Here is a 6,903-nt window from a genome sequence, read left to right as displayed (position 1 = left end):
GTTGCCCTTCCTCATCCTGTGGACACTTTGCTCCTGACTCACAGTCTCCTCTTTGTCTCAAGTGGTGCCACCATCTAACCTCCATGAGAGTGTAAAGAGGAATAATGAGGAAGTACTGGGAAGTGGTGGAGTGAGTGAACTCTTTGTGCTTCCATTCTTAAATCCCTAATACCAACCTAGACTTGAAGTCTAAAGGTACTGGTATCATATGATTCATCATTTCATTTATGTAAAGTGAAGTGCTGATTAAATGACCCACAAAGGCAGAGGAGCATACCTGGTAAGACCCTGGGCTTTGCAATCGGTAAGACCTGTGTTCACACTCACTTACTACTATGAGACCCTCAACAAGATACATATCCTGTCTAAACTCTACTTTCCTTCCCTACAAAATAGGGAAAATAATAGATTCTACCTCACTTAACACAGGTTCTCACATATGGTGAATGTCAGAAAAGTTAACTCTATTTATTGTTATTTACACATGATTGTTATTATTGACATTTAAAAGTAATTAAGTACTTCTGTATACTGTCAGTTCTTATATACCTTCATGAAAACTACTGCTGCTCTCCTAACTGTGGGTATTAACGGTACAGAAAACAAAACTTACATCTTCACGGAAAGAAAGAAGCCTTGTGTAAAATTGCAGTGCAAAGCCATTCACATTGTGAAGCCTAACTAAATGTCACAGTATTGTGGCGAACAATATTTACTAATCAAAATTACATTGGAAATAGTGAAATGTTATTTTAAGTATGGACACTTGTCTCTAAGCAAGTTAGAATCTTCTGACACAATGTATAGGATGGTTTTATTATTATTTCCTAATGCAAGTTTTTACTTAGACTTGAAATGTGGGATTTGGTTTTTCTTTTTAGATATCTTCAAAGATTTGAGAAACTTGAAGTAAAGTATGGCCTAAATTTCAAAATGAAAGCTACTAACTTCTTTCAACACTGAAAGTTATATATTTAAAATATTTTTCCTATTTTTCTCCATTGTCAATTAGCAACAATACAGATGAAAACTTGAAAGAAGCAGTTATCCATCTGCATCCCAAAGAAGGCAGTGGTGTCCATCCTCATACTCTGCAAACAAATCAGGAAAATATCAGGTACCTAATACATAAACTGAACTCAAAACATTTTCAACAACTCAAATGTTGAAAATGAAAGTAGGATTTGAATATGCTATGGCACTAATTGGATCACTGATACCAAAGGAGATGGAATGTACTTCAGGAGCTGGAAACGCCTTTGTGGTTTTTTTCTTGGATTGTTGTTTCCAGTGATTTTGGGGTGATGACTGTCAGTGCTCTGCACAGGCCGTTTCTTTTCAAAGCTTTCCTACATTTTTGTGCATTTATGCTATGAACCTTTGAGAATAGTAAGCTTTTCTTTTTCTTTTGGAACCCAAGCATTTGCTCAAGGTGCATCTCAATCTGTGCACATTGACCGTTGATCGCCTTTTTAAAAACAGGTAGGAATTCCTTAATGAAATAGTCTCAAATTTCCCTTTTAAAATTGGAATTTTGGCCACAGTATTTCACAGGAATAAGGTTAATCATTTGTGGCAACATATGGTTGACAAGGAGTGAGTTAGAGTCTGTAAAAAAATTAAGACCTGTGCACCCAGACCAGGTGCAGGGGCAGAGAGGGCAATATAGCCATCTCCAGTGTCACAGCACCATGTTAAAGGACATGAGAATATTCAGTGATGCAGGTAACACATGATGTTGGGAAGTCTTGTGAGGTGGAAGGAGAACAATGCTGAGGGATCCAGTGGCAGTAATAACTGCGAGTGACAGGTGAGCTGATGAGCCTCATCAGGGGTGTCCATTAGTACAAGAACAGTGTTCCTGGCCTTGAGAAACAGGAGAGGCTTCAGCATGGCCAAGGGAGCATTTGGATGTCTTGAACTATACAGTAACTTCTTTCGACCTTACTGCGAGTAGGGGAGGAGGACATGCTATCTGAAGCTGACCCTCCTCCAAACCTCAAGCTCCTGTTTATTTCCTCTAACAAAACCATCAATCAGAAAAGAGACTCAAGGAATCATTTTATGTGTTATGAGGGACCTGTGTGTGTTCCAGAATGAGGCTCTTTTTATTTAGTTGCTCAATTCTTTTTTTAAATTTTTTTTATTTTTGGCTGTGTTGGGTCTTCGTTGCTGTGTGCGGGGCTTTCTCTAGTTGCAGCGAGCAGGGGCTACTCTTTGCTGCAGTGCACAGTCTTCTCATTGTGGTGGCTTCTGTTGTTGCAGAGCACAGGCTCTAGGCACATGGGTTTCAGTAGTTGTGGCACATGGGCTCAGTAGTTGTGGCCCACAGGCTCTAGAGCGCAGGCTCAGTAGTTGTGGCGCACAGGCTTAGTTGCTCCACGGCATGTGGGATCTTCCCAGACCAGGGCTCAAACTTGTGTCCCCTGCATTGGCAGGCAGATTCTTAACCACTGCACCACCAGGGAAGCCCACTTGCTCAATTCTGAGAACTCTTCCTTTGACAAAAGAAGCAATGAGGAAAGGTCAAGTTATTGTTAGTCTCTTATCGATTTATGATGTCGACTGAAAAGAATGCACAACGTGAGAGTTGTGAGTTAAGTTTTATTTGGGGCAAAATGAGGACTAACCCAGGAGACAGCATTCAGATATCTCTGAGAAATCGCTACGAAGAGCAGGGCGGAAGGTCAGTATATATGTGATTTGCGGGGTGGGGGGGTATATGCAGTCAAGCCTACATTTTTGCAGAAGGTTGCTGCTAGTCTTGTGAAGGTTACTGCTAGTTACAAGGAGCAGACATCACCATGAAAACTTTCAGTACTTACCTAGATAGGAGGAGATGCAAGAATAAAAATAAAATCTCATAAAATCTTCTCCTGAAAATATCTAACTATCTGAAGGCCTGTTCTGCCCGTTTTTTCCAAAGCACAGAGTGCCTCATTCCTGATCTCCACCCTGAACTCCTTTCAGGGGATGTCAAAAGTCAGCAGCTGCAGCAGCTCATGATTTGATCCTTGTAGAGGTAGATGGCAAGTGCCAATTGGTAGTTGGCAATGTTATACTTTTTTGTGCCCAACATAGCAGCCACAACAGAAGACAGTAAACACTTCTTTTATTTATTTATTTATTTATTTATTTATGGCTGTGTTGGGTCTTCGTTGCTGCATGTGGGCTTTTCTCTAGTTGTGGTGAGCAGGGGCTACTCTTTGTTGCCGTGCACAGGCTTCTCATTGTGGTGGCTTCTCTTGTTGTGGAGCATGAGCTCTAGGTGTGTAGGATCAGTAGTTGTAGTTCATGTGCTCTAGAGCACAGGCTCAGTAGTTGTGACGCATGGGCTTAGTTGCTCCATGGCATGTGGGATCTTCCCAGACCAGGGCTCGAACCTGTGTCCCTTGCATTGGCAGGTGGATTCGTAACCACTGTGCCACCAGGGAAGTCCAAGTAAACACTTCTTTTAAAACGTGTAATTTATGTGCAATGCTAGCATCATGATTATTAGCATATAAATTCTGGGTAGTCCAGTTGTCGACCATGCTGTCATCTAAATAAAAATATTTTGTTATTTCAGTGTCCTTCCTTGACAAAGTACTATAAAGCTAAAGAACACCTCGAATTAAAATGTTGATTGGAAAAGAGCCAATTCATTTCAACAGAATAAGATCTGAGACTCATAAAATCTTTGAAGTGACTTCACAGAGATGCAAACATGTGCACTTGAAGATGCTGAAACTCTCCCAGTACCTACTGAAGCACCCTCTTCTTAGCTTGGATTACGGTCACCCCTTCGCTCTCCTCTCTTGTGCTGAAAACACACATTACCTAGTCAGGGGAAAACTACACTTAGGATTTATAAGTAGTCTAACTATTTAAAGGAAAAAAGTGTTGCCTAGGATTTCTGCTTGTAAGTTGGTCATTTTTTTTCCAAATGTTTATAATAAGAATGGGCACATTAGGGCAAATTTGGAAAATGCAGGGAGAAGATATGAAGAAAAGTCACATTAATTATACTACCCAGTGGTAACCATTGTTAATATTTTAATTCATGTTCTGCTAATCTTTATATATGTTTCTTTATACACGTTTTTCTTTCTTAAATACTTTCTTTTTTATTGAATAGAATCCACTCATTTTAGACATTTTGGAGAAAAATGTATGGTATATCAGTTTTCACTTTCTCAAAGAAAAATAAATTAATTTCTGTTTATTAAAAAGGCATTGGAAAAAAAAAAAAAAAAAGGCATTGGGGGCTTCCCTGGTGGCGCAGTGGTTGAGAGTCCACCTGCCGATGCAGGGGACACGGGTCCATGCCCCGGTCTGGGAAGATCCCACATGCCGCGGAGCGGCTGGGCCTGTGAGCCATGGCCACTGAACCTGCGCGTCTGGAGCTTGTGCTCCGCAACGGGAGAGGCCACAACAGTGAGAGGCCCACATACCGCAAAAAAAAAAAAAAAAAGGCATTGGTACTTCCCTGTGGTCCAGCAGTTAAGACTCCATGCTCCCAATGCAGGGGGCCCAGGCTGGATCCCTGGTCAGGGAATTAGATCCCGCATGCCACAACGAAGAGCCTGCATGCCACAACCAAAGATCCCGCACGCTGCAACGAAGAGACAATGAAGATCCTGCGTGCTGCAACTAAAGACCCAGCACAGCCAAATAAATAAATAAATTTTTTTAAAAAGGTATTAAATGATTATAGGGGAGATGGGTCAATACTATTCAAGAGAAATAGCTGGAAAAAAAATTAAGCTTTGGATATTTCTTAAGCTCTATTTCAAAAGCGCTTTGACCTATGTTATTAATTTTAAAATACTAAAATTTAAATAAAAATAATTTTTATCATAAAAGTAACTAGCTTACTTTTGTATCAATTCAGAAAACACTAAATTAACTAAGAAAGCATGACTTTTAATAATTTATCAAGCTAATAATGTCAGGGAGGAAAAATTTCCCTCTAGAAATTCTTATAGCTGGTCTAAGAATTAAATTGACATCAGACAGATTAACAGGAGAAAATCAAACCAATTTTAATAACATTTTTATGTGGGAGAAACCCAGGAAAACAGTAACTCCCAAAATGGTCAGAGCACTCCCCTTAAATACCATTTTCAGCTAAAGACTAAGGAGGATGTTGGGGGTAGTGGTTTGGGACTTTAAAGGGGAGGAAGGTAATTTACATGGAGGTGGAAAAACAAATGTTTGAAAAATGCTTGCTGGGCCAGGCAGAGACAGTGAGACTCAGAGTAGGCTCTGATCTCTAGGCCGTGCCAAGTTCCCCCACACACACCGCTCCACCACTTTAGCCCATATTGTTTGCACATATCTCTGGTTATAGTCCTATTCCTGGAACAATCACTTTATCTAAATTTTTTTTAAGCAGCTAAGAGGGTGGTAACAAGAAAAAATTTCCTGAGCTTTCTGTTTCTTAAAAATAATCAGCCTAGGGCTTCCCTGGTAGTGCAGTGGTTAAGAATCTGCCTGCCAACGCAGGGGACATGGATTCGAGCCCTGGTCCGGGAAGATCCCACATGCCGTAGAGCAACTAAGCCCATGCACCACAACTACTGAGCCTGTGCTCTAGAGTCCGCGAGCCACAGCTACTGAGCCTGCATGCCACAGCTACTGAAGCCGATGCGCTTAGAGCCCATGCTCCGCAACAAGAGAAGCCCGTGCACCGCAACGAAGAGTAGCCCCCACTCGCAGTAACTAGAGAAAGCCCGCACGCAGCAACGAAGATCCAATGCAGCCAAAAATAAATAAATAACTTTACTTAAAAAAAATAATAATCAGCCTAATAATCCTCATGCCAATGAGACACATTTCCAGGTGGCACATTTTATTCCCCTACAATAAACATGTACTGACACCTTCTAAATAAGTAGCCCTGGAATCTTTAATGCATCCACATCCTTATAGATCAAAACTTTATTTGGTATAATATTATCAGCCACTCTAATGATCTCTAAAAAATATCAACTCTTTCTGGATATTTAACAATAGATTTGTATAAGACTACTGCTAATTTCTGTGTAATTCTGGGTTTTAAAGTATATTCTTCCACATTTACCTTGATAAAGAGTGAACTGGACATCAATGTGACTTTCAATTTAAAATCATACAAGATAGAAAAATAAAACAGTATAAGCAAAGAAAAATGAAAGAAGACATTGCAACTTATATCACAGGCAAAGGGTAAATGTCTTGAGACTTAAAAATTCAAAGACAACCACTGCTCATCTCACAAAATACAGGCAAAGGACACACACCTATGTCAACAAAACAAAAAAGAAAGACAAGTAGCCCCTGAAAATATGAAAAGTTGCTCAATGTTTTGCTTACCTAAAATTTTAGCAATCTCTATTATTTCTTGGGTTTCTGAGGAAGTAAATTTTAAAGGAGAACTAGAAATCAATTGCTTGGGAATCAACCATTCTTAGAATCAAAATTTCCCACCACAAGAAAAAAATTCTCATTTCTTTTTTCCCCCCCAGAATGGAGTATGTCAGTGAACAATGTGATTAAAAAATATTTGATGTGTGTGACTTTCTAACTGCAAGAAATCTGTGTGTTTCTCTAAACATCAGTTATCTATGGGAAATATGTGTTTAAATTATGTATATATTAAATATATATATACTATGTAATAATGTATATACTGTCCACTGAAAGAAAAACTCACAAGGTAAAAGTTGTGAGTTAAGTTTTATTCTGTGACCTTTCTGAGGACTACAGCCCAGGAAACAGTCTCTCAGCTCTGAGGAATGGCTCTGAGGAGGTAAGGCAGCAGTCAGGATATACATGAATTTTTTGCTGGAAAAAAAAAGCAGACATGTAGTTGAACATCAAAAGATTACTGCTGATCCCAAAGAACAGACATCTCAAGTTAATGGTTTTATTGCTTTTCTA

The 6,903-nt window shown here is 39.6% G+C and overlaps 1 protein-coding gene across 1 annotated transcript in view; it reads left to right on the top strand.

The window, feature by feature from the left end:
• The first annotated feature begins 1,011 nt into the window (after positions 1 to 1,011).
• Positions 1,012 to 6,903, top strand: part of LOC116760784 (membrane cofactor protein-like) — a 66,066-nt gene continuing 60,174 nt past the window's right edge. The window contains exon 1 of the mRNA XM_032646181.1: positions 1,012 to 1,117. The gene's annotated coding sequence lies outside the window, so the exon portion shown is untranslated. The remainder of the gene's footprint in view (positions 1,118 to 6,903) is intronic.

Source organism: Phocoena sinus, chromosome 1 (genome assembly GCF_008692025.1).
Source record: "Phocoena sinus isolate mPhoSin1 chromosome 1, mPhoSin1.pri, whole genome shotgun sequence".
NCBI lineage: Eukaryota > Metazoa > Chordata > Mammalia > Artiodactyla > Phocoenidae > Phocoena > Phocoena sinus.
This window is presented reverse-complemented; position numbering and strand designations above follow the sequence as displayed.